Genomic DNA, 15,702 nt, shown 5'->3' with positions numbered 1-15,702 from the left:
CTGCTAAAACAAATAAGGAATGAGATGAAGTTTCAGAATCAGGTGCATGATTAAAGCAACTTGTGACTCTTAAACCAACAATACTGAATGGTTTGAATCTGGAGTTTATGACCATAAAATAAACTAGTGAGGGTGGGTATTAAACAAGTACCAAAGAAACAAAATAAATCCTGGCATAATACTTTGTATGAATACAGTCACAGTAAAAATGTGATAATCCTATAAAGTCAGTTATACAGAAGGCTGCAAGAGAAGTGGAATTATTGACTTTTTCCTTTAAAAAGAATACACAGGCACCATAAATTGATATTTAAACAATCACTGTTCAAAAAACAGTTCTCACAGATGTGCAAGAAATCATATCTAAATGAAATGCAACATGGATGCTCTTACCATGAGTAGTGAGAGAGTCTAAAGGGCACTTAATACATTAAAACAATTTCTACAGAAGCAACCATGTAAGTCTGTAACAAGCCCTCCCCCAAAAAAGCAGATGCAGTAAGCAATATAAAGAATAGAAATAATAAAGAACATAAAAATAATAGGTGTATCATGGCATAAAATATATTCTAGTTCATTAAAAGAAGTGGATTCTAGTTCATAAAATGATTATACCATAAAAATACACTATGTTTTAACATCTAAACACAATTTGTGATAAATCTATACCTAAAAATCTAGTTTAAATGCCAAAGAAATGTTTATGGAAACAGGTATTCCCATCAGGGATCCTTACTTGACTTTAGTTAGCTGTCAACTGTATACCTGGTGGCAAAATTGGACTTGTTGCCAGTGGAATGGCACTATGATTGTGCCAACTGCAACTCAAAGGCTGTAAGTGTTTCACTTTATGTTATATCAAAGACAAAATGACTCACCAGAAGTCTTTAATCTTAACACTCTGAAAATGGAGAACAGTACTAAGAGTTGAGAACAATTTTCAATTGTTTTATCCATGGTGGTAATGGTTAGTCATCCATCACAGGAAGTCGAATGTTGGAAGATATTAACTCAATATAATAAATAAAACTATCTAGCTCCAATCTCTATTTTTTGGCATGCATTTGAACAAAACTTCATAGTGACTAATAGGGCGCCTTAAAAATCTGATCTAGTGAGTTGTTGTTGTGTTGTGTGCCTTCACGTTGCTTCTGACTTATGGTGACCCTAAGGCGAACCTATCATGGGTTTTTCTGAGGCTGAGAGTGTGTGACTTGCCCAAGGTCACCCAATGCATAAATAAAGTACATACCATATATAAAACTAGTTACCCATCTCAAAGGCTTAAGAAATCATTCATTCAAATAGTGACCGTCATATCTGAGATGGCATTCATCTGAACCGTTCTTAAAAAGTTATCTGGAAGTATTGAAATCATTATATTTAAGTTTGTTAAAACTGAAGATATTAATCATGGATATGAAACACTCAAAACCAAATAGGTGTGTGTTTGTATAGAAATCTTTCAGTAAACATCAAGTGAAAACAATGAGGTAAAAGGGTTTAAATGGAGTTGGATTCTGCCCAATAGTTGCAACTGCAGCACTGGGAAAGCTGGAATGCACAGAACAAGTATTACAGATACTACTAGATCACCCATTAAACTTTACTTGGGGCTGCTACAGTAATAAGGCAACATTTACAAGGCACTTCTAAATTTCATATTTAGAGATTCCTGAGAGGCAGATTAATGACTCACAGACATAATTTTTAAAAACTCTGTATATTATAGATGGGTCAATTTAGAAAAATCCAGATACACAAAATAATTATCTGTCTGGAAACGTCATCCAGACCAGTCCAAACTAGGTTCTTGCTGTACAGCATTGATGGGAATCATACAACATTGGGTTTTGCAAGCCCTGGGCTACATCCTCTGACATTTATTTTGCTCTCTACTTAGAAGTGCCTTATAAATTTTGTCTTCTGTAGGGAGTGCTTACACAGCGGAAGATTCAGGTGTTGTTTGGCTAGATCTGGAAAGAAGTCTATAGTCATGGCAGCTGTATACATGGTCACAGGTAACAAGTACAGTCTAGGTAACTTGTCACTGGCAAACCTGGGACTCTGCTCATCTCCCTGGTTGCTGTTGGCTCTGTTTCAGTTTTCAGATTAGAGTCTGAAATGAGTGATGATCTTTTTATACTAGAGTAATTGAACATACAACATATGTTTCATCGGACTCCCTGCATCACAGTTTACTAAAAATCACACCCGGATATTTTAATCAAGCAACATTTGCAAAAGAGAGCAGACTTTGCACGGACCTTGAACATAAGCCATATTGTCCATGTTTCCGGCCCCATTCCTCTTCTTCCATCACCCCCTCCCCAATATTAATTCATAACTCTAATCTCAATAACCAAGACTGTTGTGACTTCAACAGGAGGGAGAAACAACGCCCATGTTTTGGTTGTCCTTTCAGTGCACAGCGCAATTGTGCCTCAAACTACCACACTTTCTAACAGGATTGCACAGAATCATTCCATCCCAACAGACCTGTGTTCCCAAAGCCAGATAAAAGCATCGCCGGAAATCTTTTTTCCAACCTCTTCTTTAACTATATCCTCTTCTTTAACTATACCCTCCTCCCTCAACCTTATTATGGCCTTTCAGGTTTCAAAACAGAGGAGGAAAGGGCATCCTCCTGTTGGTAACAAGAGGCGACACAACTTTGTGAGTCGCCGAGCCGGACCTGTTAGTTTTGGCTGAAAGTGGATGTTACAAATCTGGCTAATACTGACAGGAGACATATTGTTTCCTTTCACACTGAAGTGGTTTCCATCAGTCGATTCCGAATTTTGCCATTGTGGGAAGCACAATTGGATCAGAACCTTTTAGGAAGGCTGCATCTGCACTGGAGAAATAATGCGGTTTGACACTGCTTTAACTACACTGGCTCAAGGCTATGAAATTCTGGGAATGGTAGTGTGTTGTGGCTCCGCTCTGGAGCCACAACACACTACCATTCCCAGAATTTCATAGCCTTGAGCCAGTGCAATTAAAGTGGTGTCAAACTGGAGTATTTCTGCAGTGTAGATAGATGCCTGTTAACAGTTCTTAGCCAAGAACTCTCTTGAGAACTCCTTAAACTAGAAACTGGGGGGAAAGGAATTGAAGAAGAGCGCTTTCCTGAGCAGCGTTGCCAATTTTGTAGGGAATTCCCCAGAATCCGGAGAAATTAATTAATTCTGGGGATTTTGACTGAATATTCTGTTAAATATTGATTGGGGAATTCTGGGGATTTTGGTAAACCATTCTGGGGCTTGTTGGCAACACTGTGGTAACACAATCTTTGAGGCTTGTTGGCAACACTGTAATAATCCCGAGGCCCTTCTCCTTGTCCTCAAACCATGCTGCATCCACACTGCAGAAATAATCCAGTTTCAATCACTTTCAGTGCCATGGCTCCCTCCTATGGATTCCTGGGATTTGTAGTTTGTTGTGGCACCAGAGCTTGTTGACAGGGAAGACTAAATCTCACAAAACTACAGTTTCCAGAATTCCATAGCACTGAGCCATGGCATTTAAAGTGGTGCCAAACTGGGTTATTTCTGCAGTGTGGATGCAGACTATGAAAGCATGGTGCTCTCCTTCTCCAAGTGCAAAGTGAGGTGCTTTTGGAGAGCTGTGCACCCCTTTTCCCACAGAGATGTTTCCAACCCAAGAGAGGTGTCCCTTCTTCTCTCTCTGCCCAGCCCCTCCCTCCTTCCCTGCTTCAAAACAAAACCCAAACTCACCTTTCTCCCGCCAAAAACACAGAGGGGCTTTAGAAGAGGAAAGAGGGTGAGAGGGAAGGAGCCCAAACCAAGAAGAGAGTCGACCAGAGCCAAGGCAAGGCGATGGAAGAGGGAGGAAGAAAGCTGGGAAAGGGAGTGACTCCGGAGCGAAGTCTTGGTAAGAGCAGCAATTGGAAAAAAATTAATAAAATAAAAATTAATACAAATTAATATATATATATATATATATATATATATCTTTTCTTCCACCAGGTGTTTTGGTTCCCCAAAATCAGGGACCCAAAGGCTGGCACTCTTCCAGAGGGTCCTGCTGAAGGGATGGAAATTCCCAGGATTGGAGCAAAAAGAGGATGCAGGCAGCTGCTTTCCGAGGCTGCTGCTTCTGAGGCTGCTTTCCAGCTTGGAGGCGTCCTCCTCCTCCTCCTCCTCCTCCTCCTCGTCGTCGTCTTTTTGGTCGGTCAACGAAGGAAGCGAGCGCCCTCCTGCGAGCCCCAGCCCCAGCCAGGCTAGGTCCTGCTCCTGGAAGGGCTGGGGAGGAGGCTGGGGAAGGAAGGAGGCGGATGGGGCTCCCACAGAGAAACACTGGGGGATATTTGGCCATAGGGAGACATTGGAGGAGACCTGTCCATAGGGAAACATTAGGGGATACTAGCCCATAGGGGATACATGCCCACAAGGACACATTGGGATATATTTGTCCATAGGGAAACATTGGGGGATATTTGCCCATAGGGAGACATTGGAGCAGACCTGCCCATAGGAAAACATTAGGGGGTGCTTCCCCATAGGCAGATATTGGGGATACATGCCCACAAGGACACATTGGGATATATTTGTCCATAGGGAAACATTAGGGGATACTTGCCCATAGGTAAACATTGGGGGATAATTGACCATAGGGAAACATTGGGGGATAATTGACCATAGGGAGACATTGGGGGATACTTGCCCATAGGGAGACATTGGGGGATACTTGCCCATAGGGAGACATTGGGGGAGACTTGCCCATAGGGAGACATTGGGGGATATTTGCCCATAGGGAGACATTGGGGGATATTTGCCCATAGGGAGACATTGGGGGATATTTGCCCATAGGGAGACATTGGGGATATTTGCCCATAGGGAGACATTGGGGGAGACTTGCCCATAGGTAGACATTGGGGATATTTGCCCATAGGGAGACATTGGGGGATATTTGCCCATAGGGAGACATTGGGGGATATTTGCCCATAGGGAGACATTGGGGGAGACTTGCCCATAGGGAGACATTGGGGGATATTTGCCCATAGGGAGACATTGGGGGAGACTTGCCCATAGGGAGACATTGGGGGAGACTTGCCCATAGGGAGACATTGGGGGATATTTGCCCATAGGGAGACATTGGGGGAGACTTGCCCATAGGGAGACATTGGGGGATATTTGCCCATAGGGAATCATTGGGGAAAACTTGTCCATAGGGAATCATTGGGGAATACTTGCCCATAGGGAGACATTAAGCGATATGCATGAAGTTTGTTTTTCACGAGGGGGAATCCCATGGTTGAACTGGAAACGCCTTTCACGCTAACACAATTGCGAAATGAATGCAAATTCGCAATGGAAATGGACTTGCAAATTTGGTATTTTTGTGAAAGAAAATTACCATACTTTGATTTTCCATTTTTTATAAGGGACAGCATTTTGCTATGTCATTATATTAAATGGGACTTGAGCATATATGGATTTTGTTACACACAGGGGATCTTGGAACCAAACCCCAGCATATAACAAGTGTCCACTGTATTCCCAAATGTTTCCTTATGGATCAGTATCCCCCAATTATTATTATTATTATTATTATTATTATTATTAGCTTTATTTATAAAGTGCCATAAATGTACAAAATGTACAAAACCAAGTAAAATCAAGAATATATAAAAAGTCTGCCTATAAAAAGCCCAATGTTTCTCTATGGGCAAATATCCCCCAATGTTTCCCTATGGGCAAGTATCCAATCTAAGAGTGAATTTGGTAAATCATCATTTGATTCATTCTTTCAAAATGCTCTTTTTTGTCTCCATTTCCTCCTTGAGTTTACTATGCAGCCCTATTGAATTTTTCAGATGTTTCCTATTTTTCTGCTTCCATGGAATTTTTTTGTGATTGTGCTTTGAATAGTTCCTTAATGAAATCCCTCCCATGCTGGGTGTCTTTTTATTTAGCGTCTCTGGCCATGGGATTCTGCCTAGTATTTCCCTGAGCTTGATAAAAATCAGCTTTCCTGAAATCCAAGGTCTATCCTTCAGCCATGAATTCTAACATTACATGGCAATGCTTTGGAGTAACAGGTACCTTTGAAATCTCATGCATGATTATAGATACGATTCCACAATACCTTTACTGAGTATGTATGAACAATTAAACACAAAGAAAAGGGGGGGAGCAGATATGCCTATTGCATTAGCTACCTCCAGCATATTAAACAAGCACCTATAAAATTGGCCATCAAAATCATAAGAAATCATAAGAAAAATGGAGGCTCACAAAGCAAACAAACGAAAAAGCAGCCCTAGACATATTTGGAAGTCACTTTAAGTGTTCATGTATAAGTCTAGACATTTTAGTGAAAAAACTGACTCAAAAAACCTGGGTTGACTTATCAATGGGCCAATGTAATTATTGTATTTTAACTCTAGAAAAGAAAAAGGAATCGTCCGCTTCTCTGAGGAGAGTGATGAAAGGTGAGAGCTTAGTCTGTCTTGGGAGCACCTATTAGAAGCACACACACACACATCCCTACTATCCTTGCTGTGGTGCCGCTTCTGAGCTTTTTGAATGCCTGCGGAGATAAATGGGGTGGCGGCCGCTCTTTGTCACTTCCCCTTAAAGGAGCATGGAGAGAAATGAGGCTTTGAAGTATTTGAATAAGGCATTTCTGTATGTTCTTCAGCTTTTCTGGGTTAATATCAGGCCAAGTTATTACATCAAAGGCTATAATCAAAGCTAACACATGAGCTGTACAAACCACCACCAAGTGTCGTACCGGCACCAGCATTCGGGTTAGGTAGCGTGCACCATGTACACACTCCCTAACCCTAATACGTCATGGTGATGTAACAATGGTGGCGTCCTGTATACATAGGCACCACCATTGTTAAGTAAGCGCCATGCGGCATCCACACAGCACCGTGCGGCACTTGCGGGTTTTTCCGCCAGCGGGAAGCCATGCGGTTTGGAGGCTGCGGCTTTCCTCTGGCAGAAAAACCACCGCCGGCAGCCTGGACCTTCAAGAAGGTATGTACCAGGCCACAGTTGCCAACTGCGTCCCTGCCTGGACCAAAAGGACCTTGAAACTAGTATACGCACTGGTAACCTCTCGCTTAGATTTCTGTAATGCGCTCTACATGGGGCTACCTTTGTACCAAGTTCGGAAGCTTCAGCTAGTCCAAAATGCTGCAGCCAGATTGGTCGCTGGAACCTCAAAGTCAGACCACATAACACCTGTATTAAAATCTCTTCACTGGCTGCCAATTCGCTTCTGGGCCCAATACAAAGTGTTGGTTATTACCTTTAAAGGCCTACATGGCTTGGGCCCGAGTTACTTGAGGGAACGCCTCTCCCTACACAATCCACCCCACACTCTCAGAACAACTGGGAAGTATCTAATCGAGCATCCCAAGGTGAGACTAACAACTACTCACCAAAGAGCATTTACAGCCATGGTCCCTACGCACTGGAACAATCTTCCGGAAGAGATCCGACACATCTACCCTAGATGCATTCAAGAAGGCGCTGAAAACTCACCTCTTCCAATTAGCATATCCCCCCCCCCCCGACTCTCTATAATAGAATATCATTCCCAAACAGGAGCCTATCTCAAGATGCTAATTAGGATTGCATATTGCATGTTTTTAGACAGATGATTTTATACTTTGTTTTTAATAATTGTTACTGGAATTGTTTGTAATTGCATTTGTATCTGTATTGTTGTATTATATACCCTGCCCTTTTTGACATATGCACATTTTCTTAGCACTGCCTGCATCTGGTCACCTTTGCAACATAATTCCCCCCTCATTCTTCCAACCTTTAGAGTGAGCACAAACAGTTATAGCTGCCATGATTTTTAAAGTTCTTTCGCATCATTTTCCTTTGCTTCATGCTTTACATCCTTTGTTATAGGCCTTAAGTTTTACTCTTGATTTATCCACAGGTCCTATGAAAATCCATGACTTTGCCCCCCAAACCGGCCCTCAACTTATACATGAGAGTGACTTATAGCTGAGTATATATGGTAAATATTTGAACTACTCTTCTTTTTTTATGGTATAGAAACCTATCCTCACTCTTTCTTTGTTATTTCTGCCTCTGGTACCAAATATCCGAATAGCGGTGTAATAGCAGACCAACATAGTGATATAGTGCACACTTTTCAAAGACTTTCTCATGGTGGGAAAAATTGCTAAAATTACTTGTTGGGTGAATTGGTCATTACTATTTTCTCAAGGAAAAGCTATTTTGAAGGGGGTGGCTGGCAGTGAAGAAGATGTAAAGGTGAAGGTCTTAACCAGGGGTAGGCAACCTTTTGGAGCCGGGTGCCGGGTTGGTGTCCCTCAGACAAGTCGGGGGGCCGAAGCCGGGGGGTGGAGCTTCCACCCTCTGGGGCGGAGCTTCCACCCTCTGGGGCGGAGCCACCCTCTGGGGCGGAGCCACCCTCTGGGGCGGAGCCTCCACCGAAGCCCTGCAAGGAGGAGGAGGAGGCGTGTGCCCGCTCTCTCCTCCTTGGTCCCTTTCTGGGCAAACACCCCCAACCTGCATTCCAAAACACACACAACAGCACAGTTGTGCATTTCACATGGCTTTATGTAACATGGCCTCTTGCATATTTCAGAGGCTTATTCCATAACCAAACCCCTTGGGTTTAACATGGCTATGCATATTGAACATGTCAAGGTGGTTTCACCGTTCTTGGACCAAGTGTACTTCTCAGAAGTGTGTACTTGGTCAAGGGACTTTGGTTTTTCTTCACTGCGCATGAGTTTGTAAAAATCACAGCAACTTACATTGGCCTTGCCTCAGAGGCTTTCTGATATCAATATCACCATTAAAGAACCAAAAACACACAGAAAAGGCACTTTGGAAAGTCACACTCTCTTGGCTTCAGAAACAGTGCGTGCATGCCTCTCAAGCTGACTCATATCATTATCATCATCATCATCAACATCATCATCATCACCACACTATCATTGTCAAAGCAAGGGAGACTTGTTAGCATTAAAAGCACACAAAACACACTTTGCAAGGTCACACTCTCTCAGCTTCTGAAACAGTAGTTGCATGCTTCTCAAGCTGACTCATCATCATCATAACCACACTATCATTGTCAAAGCAAGGGAGACTTGTTAGCATTAAAAGCACACAAAACACACTTTGCAAGGTCACACTCTCTCAGCTTCTGAAACAGTAGTTGCATGCTTCTCAAGCTGACTCATCATCATCACCACCACACTATCATTGTCAAAGCAAGGGAGACTTGTTAGCATTAAAAGCACACAAAACACACTTTGCAAGGTGACACTCTCTTGGCTTCAGAAACAGTGCCTCCATGCCTCTCAAGCTGGCTTATATCATCATCATCAACACACTATCATTGTCAAAGCAGGGAGACTTGTTAGCAATTAAAAAGAATGCAAAATAAAACAACAACAAAAAACCCTGTGGCCTCTGGCCACTCACCACCTTCTCCTCTTCCTCCTCCTGCTGCCCCCATCTCCTCTTCCTCCTCCTGCTCTTCCCCCTCCTCTTCCTCCTCCTGCTGCCCCCATCTCCTCTTCCTCCTCCTGCTCTTCCCCCTCCTCTTCCTCCTCCTGCTGCCCCCATCTCCTCTTCCTCCTCCTGCTCTTCCCTCTCCTCTTCCTCCTCCTGCTGCCCCCATCTCCTCTTCCTCCTGCTGCTGCCTCCTCCTGCTCTTCCTCCCTCCTCTTCCTCCTGCTGCTGCCCCATCTCCTCTTCCTCCTCTTCCTCCTCCTGCCTCTATCTCCTCTTCCTCCTCCTGCTGCCGCCTCCTGCTCTTCTTCTCTCCTCCTCCTCCTCCTCCTCCTCCTCTTCTTTCTTCTCCTCCCCCTCCTCCATGCGCCGCACGGCCTGGGGGCAGGACGGAGGAGACAGAGGAGGAGGTGGGCAGCACGGGGCAGCGCGGAGCCTGGCGGGGAGGGCCGCGCAGGGCCGCGGGGAGGCGGGGATGGCCGCGCAGGGCCGCGCGGAGCCCCGCGGGGAGGCGGGGAGGGCCGCGCGGGGCCGTGCAGAGCCCCGCAGAGAGGTGGGGAGGGCCATGCGGCGCCGCGCGGAGCCCTGCGGGGAGGCGGGGAGGGCTGCGCGGGGCTGTGCAGAGCCCCGCGGGGAGGCGGGGAGGGCCGCGCCGGTCTTCATCCTTTGCCTCCTCCACCCCAGGCCGCGCGGCCCTCCTCTTCCTCCTCCGCTGCCATTTTGGTTTTTAAAATGGCGGCGAAGTCTCACGCGACCTTTTCCATCCTGGGAAAGGTCACGCGAGACTTCAGCCGCCATTTTGAAAAATAAAATGGTGCCTGCAGCGGCGCGGAAATGGCGGAAATCGGCGGCAGGACTGCGCGGGGGCCGGCAGAAAGGCCTCGGCGGGCCGGATCCGGCCCGCGGGCCGTAGGTTGCCGACCCCTGGTCTTAACCCTTCCTTCCTCCATTTTGTCATCTTGCAAAGCAGGAAAATAAATGTAATTGGGTTGATGTTCAATGAATTTGTATACAGTGGTACCTCGGGATACGAATTACCCAGGTTACGAAATTTTCAGGATACGAAAAAAATTAATTTAAAAAAACTGTTTCGGGTTAAGAAAGTTTTTTCGGGTTACGAAAAAACTTTTGGTGCTTTTCGGCACGATTTCGCACCAAAAAGCGGCTTTTCCCCATTAGCGCCTATGGGGATTCGGCTTGCGAAAGCCTTTCGGGTTACGAAATTGACAGCGGAACGAATCAATTTCGTAACCCAAGGCACCACTGTACATCAAGAAGCTGGCCCTCAAAACAGAAAGTATAGTGCTCTACAAGGGTATAAAAATAATTCCATGATAAACACATACTGGTCTGAAATTTGCAATTTGGATTTATTGAAGATGTTGGCACTCATGTCATCTACTTTTGAGAATTCGTTTCTTAATAAAGCTCCATGAAATTCACAGGGTCACCATTAAGTTAACAAGTGACTTTGGAACACATACACACACATAAAAGAGATTCATCATAACTGACAAAGAGACAAACTCTTATTAGGTAATTTGAAAACATTAATAAACAGAAACAAGACCTTGTATTTGACAGCAACCGTAAGATGCTATATGTAAGATGCTATATATAATGGAAAGTGACATTTCTTTCCCAAGAAAGAAGAGATACATCTCTAAATCATTTACTGAGCAAATGACAGCAACTATATAGGAGAGACATATAAGAGACTATAGCATATGTAAAAGCTATGAAATTAATGGAAGGTGACATTTCTTTTCAACCACCAATATTAAGAGATATGCTGAAGAATAACAAGATATTACAAAGGCTCTAAGTCTGCCCTTGCTAATAAAGGAAAGCTTATTTCTGTCCAGCTAATAGGAGAATGTTTCAAAATAGCTTCTCCTTGTGAAAATATGACCCAGCTATTCCTTTCCTCCAAGGTCAGCAAGACTCATGACTCAGCACATGGATTTGCTGAACTTCATGAATGTGGCCAATTAGAGAACTCACTTTTCTGTTGGAACCATTCATAAATAACAGCTTGCAACAGAACCCTGCAAGCTAATTCTCTGTCTACCTTTTTTATAGTGACTTGTAATCAAAACAGCAACTGCAAAGTAAGATGAGGAGTGAAAAGCAAATGTAAATTTTTGTCCTAGTTTGCCAGCTTCTAGCACCGTAAATTATGAATAAGCCAGCCAGTCAGAATGAGTCGAATATCTGGGGGCTGATAAGATTGTACTTACTTATAATGCATCCATTCTTAGACATGGAATCGAAAGTAGGTCACTTAATGGTCATTATAGCTCTCATATTATCCTATGGAGCAATTTCAATACTCCGTCTCTGTGTATGCAAAATGTTCCAATGAAACAATTTAGACTGCAATCCTATTCACACTTATCTGGAAATAAATCCTACTGAACTCAATAGGGCTTTCTTCAGAGTTGGAAAGTATATAGGATTGCACTGCTTCTTTTGCCAGTCTTTTGAAAAATGTAGATGAAACTCTCTATATAAATATTCTAAATGAAATGCATAAATAATAAACTCAAACATACAAAGGTAATATGACTTGTTCAGATTGAAACAACAAAACATAAATAACAGAAAACAAGGGAAAATCAAAAGAGTACAATTAATTCACTTCAGCTGGACAATTCTACTCTGAGATGCATAACAATGAGGGGGAAATTAACCACTTGATGATTGGCATAATACAATTTGAAATCCAATCGAATTATACTTACAAGTAATATTACAAAGTCGTCAATTAATCTGGTAGCATAAAATAATACAAATCTAGCTGCAAATAAAGAATAGCGAAGAGGTAGCTATGTTTTGGATGTGAGACCATTTCCTAGTTCTTAAAAGCCCTATAAATGACTGCATGCCTCATACAGTTTGATTTCCGCAAAATATAATGTTAAAAATGTGTCTGAAGTTTTTCCACACCAGTATTGGCCAACCTGAGAAATAACACCTCTTATCAATATAAAACATAACAAGTGAGCCACTGGCTCTTTAAGATATCAACATATTTAAAAATCTTAATATTTCAACAATATTTTTAAATATTTTTGTCTGTTTAAGGCTGTATTGCAAATAGACTGCTGAAACCCTTTTTAACCTCTTGCAGAGTGTTTTTCTTCAAGTCCTAGGATTTGAAGAGAATCCTATGATTTGGAGAAAACCATAACTTTGGATTTTATGAAATGAACAGTGGATGTATTTTCATCATATGTATTTTTGTTAAACTTTGTGGTGGATACTCTTCTGCTGTCAATAATGTTGGGAGCAAATAACTGAAAAACAGATTAAGTAAAAATGGAACTGAAATACAGTCCTCCTTATTCTTGCCACAAAGGCTCCAGTCAAAATAACACCAGCAAAAGCATATCGAGATTCTGGTTTTGTTTCACTGTATTAAATTTTCTCACTCCTATTAAACTCAATTGAGCTCAAAATAAGTTAATTTTGAATAAAAAAAGAAGGAGCAAACCATGTGGACAAGGAACATAAAGCAAATCAGGATTGTGTAATACTTTTACTGAACCACTAAAATGTTGTAACATGTCTGCGGAGACAGAGAAAAGCAATTGATTCTACAATTGATTTGAAAAGCATGACCCCAAATATGGTAGAACTCTGATTGTGAAACATGTGAGAAAAATGAAGAGGCAAGCTAGAAAAAGCAAGGCTGTTTCCTGACTGGGTTGTGAAACGGTCATGATTTAGAGCTGTATCATGACCAATTCCACTCTTCAGTAATGCTACCATCCACTTTCCCTATGCTTCTAGCATGAATTTTGTATTTCCTTGTTGACTGGGGCAAGAGCAAACTGCGGCTCGTGTATGAATAATTTTTTCCATCCTGACTGCGCTCTGATGTTGGCCACAGCTGGTTTTCATCTGTGAAATATTAAAAGATATGACAAAGCATTGATGTAGAAAATAAATCAAAACTCTGTGTCTGCTTCATTGTGCTCTTTCTTGTCTTTCTCATCAATGGCAGTTAGGATACTGCTCTTGTAGGGCTTGTCATCTCTGGTTTCCAGTGACCCCTGGAGCAACATCCCCAGGGCAGCCAAAGTTAATACATCCTCCAACAGTAGTAGACACCTCAGTTCAGTAGCTGGAGTGCAAACTCCTAACATCAGCAGTAGTGGCTCCTGCCAAAGACTCATAGCAATTCTGTTGAGGCCTTGGTCTAACTGGAATGGTTGAATGGATTGCCATTGATGCAATCACTCTTAAGCACCCAGTCCAATGGTGTAGAACCTGTAATTCATCTTGGTATGCAGAAGCTCTACAGGCAGTGAAACAGGTTGAGTGCAAGTGCCATAGGCCATGGACTAAATATGACTAAAATCTGGCAAAGACCTTTTCTTGTGCCTACAATGCAGTGATCAAGGCAGCAAAAAGAATTTACTATGCCTCCTCTATTCTAACTTTAGCACATCACCCAGCAGAGCTTTTCTGAGTGGTGAAGAGCCTGTTGCGTCAGGCTCAGAGAGGCCAGGATTAGAGCCCCCAGAGCATCAGAGAACATCACACGGTCACACTAGATGATATATTTCACAAACTGATAAAAGTTGTGGTCCACTGACTGGTGAAAGATATCTGTTTGTCAAAGTTTGTAATTATCATCACCTACTTATTTTGCAAATCAGTTTTATAGTTGTCAAGCCAACCAAGTCTTTTCCCTGTAGATGAAAAACATGCCCTTCAACCACCATTCCTGAAGGACTTCAGGAGTAACGGATTTGCTCCAGACACTGCCAACCTTCCCCAGCTTCCCCAATACTCTAACAAGGTCCTGACAATCTCAGAAATCAAAAGCAAAATGACTTCCCGCTGCCATTTCCAGCTGCTTTTCACCTACTCTGTTCCTGAATGTGTAATGTGAAGATGAGTCATTTCATTCTTTGCTGACAGTTAGCCTTGATAACATTAGCTGAATAGGTACAACTTCTCCGCCATGGAATTTCAGCACCTGTTGACTTTCTAATAGACATGTGGAAGAAAATTAAAGAAAAGGTCATTTTTACACACAGTTCTTAGACCTCCTGAAGCCCATCCATAGAACCATTAGAGGTCCAGAGATCCCAGGTTAAGAAGCCTCCACTTTACTGTAGGGAGCCGTGTAAGATAACCCTTGAATGCCTTCCAACTTGTATTTGTAATAGTAGCAGTAATTATTGTTTTGCCTTTAGGTACAGCTCTACTAGCATGCTTTTAAAGGATTATATCTTCATGTGCTTGCTAATTGATTATTCTTGAGATATCAAAGGAGCAGTAACATTTATTTTGCCATTTTAATGGTGCATACGTTTTATGGATTTTTAATCACTCTTTTCTAGAGGGAGTGAAAGTTATGACTAGTAGCTAATTCATGTGAGATGCCATTTGATTAAACTTTTGGAGAATCTATGTCAGAGCATTACCGTCACATTTGCATGATAATGAGAATAAAATTTTATGTATCCTTCCTGAGAAATGTGTTTGCTGCTAAGAAGCCTACCAGAGGTCTGCTGGGTAAAATCGGAAACGAATACTGGAAAAGTTCATAATCATTAAGTAAAAGGGATCATTATAGATTAAAACAGAATTCTTTGAAGTTATAATTCTTAGTAATGCTGCATATATTCTTATCTATGCTGAGCATGCTAATTATGAACAATCGCTTGTCCAAGTATGTTCTGATGTTAGAGGAAGAGATTTTAAACTTTCACGTATTTCTACTTGGGTGATATGGATGATTTTCAATCCACATCTCAGCTAAAGGCTACCTGTGAGGTAACCTATATTAGGCATTTAGCACTTGAATCCTGATTGTAACTTAATGGCTCAAGCTTTTTGCTATTGTTGAGTATTTCCTAGTATCCTGGCTTTTATAATCTCCATTTTACCAAGAGAAGAATGCAAACGAAAAGCTTATGTTTACAGGGCAAAAAGAAAGAAAAAAAATGAGATGTACATTGACTACCTTCCACTAACCTCCCCTAATGCTGAGGTAGCAGAGTGTTACTTGCAGGCTAACTCAGGGCTATTTTTGAGGCCCATAGAGTCTCCAATTATGCCCCCTTTTTGTTGAAATCACCCTTTACAGGATGAGGGGGCAATTTTGCCAAATTTTTGTTGTTGTTGTTGTTTGTTTGTTTGTTTGTTTGTTTGCCTCCCAGGCTCTTTGAGACATAAGAGAAGTCTTATTTTTGGAAGC

General features: G+C 42.2%; 1 protein-coding gene and 1 long non-coding RNA gene across 7 annotated transcripts in view; one reads left to right on the top strand and one right to left on the bottom strand.

The window, feature by feature from the left end:
- LOC149309408 (poly(rC)-binding protein 3-like) overlaps positions 1-3,959 on the bottom strand; it is a 256,438-nt gene extending 252,479 nt beyond the window's left edge. For all 6 annotated transcript variants that reach the window (XM_089532384.1, XM_089532382.1, XM_089532393.1 and 3 more), the window contains exon 1: positions 3,741-3,959. The gene's annotated coding sequence lies outside the window, so the exon portion shown is untranslated. The remainder of the gene's footprint in view (positions 1-3,740) is intronic.
- A 2,404-nt stretch (positions 3,960-6,363) lies between these two features.
- LOC149309407 (uncharacterized) lies at positions 6,364-14,205 on the top strand. The gene is made up of 3 exons (XR_016281870.1): positions 6,364-6,460; positions 7,933-8,013; positions 14,192-14,205. It is a non-coding gene; the product is annotated as an uncharacterized LOC149309407 (long non-coding RNA).
- Positions 14,206-15,702: the final 1,497 nt, after the last annotated feature.

This window comes from Sceloporus occidentalis, unplaced genomic scaffold (genome assembly GCF_023333645.1).
Source record: "Sceloporus occidentalis isolate IW3139 unplaced genomic scaffold, rSceOcc1.0.p SCAF_7, whole genome shotgun sequence".
NCBI classification, from domain to species: Eukaryota; Metazoa; Chordata; class Lepidosauria; order Squamata; family Phrynosomatidae; genus Sceloporus; species Sceloporus occidentalis.
Note: the sequence above shows the minus strand (reverse complement) of the source record. Positions and strands in the feature narration are given on the sequence as shown.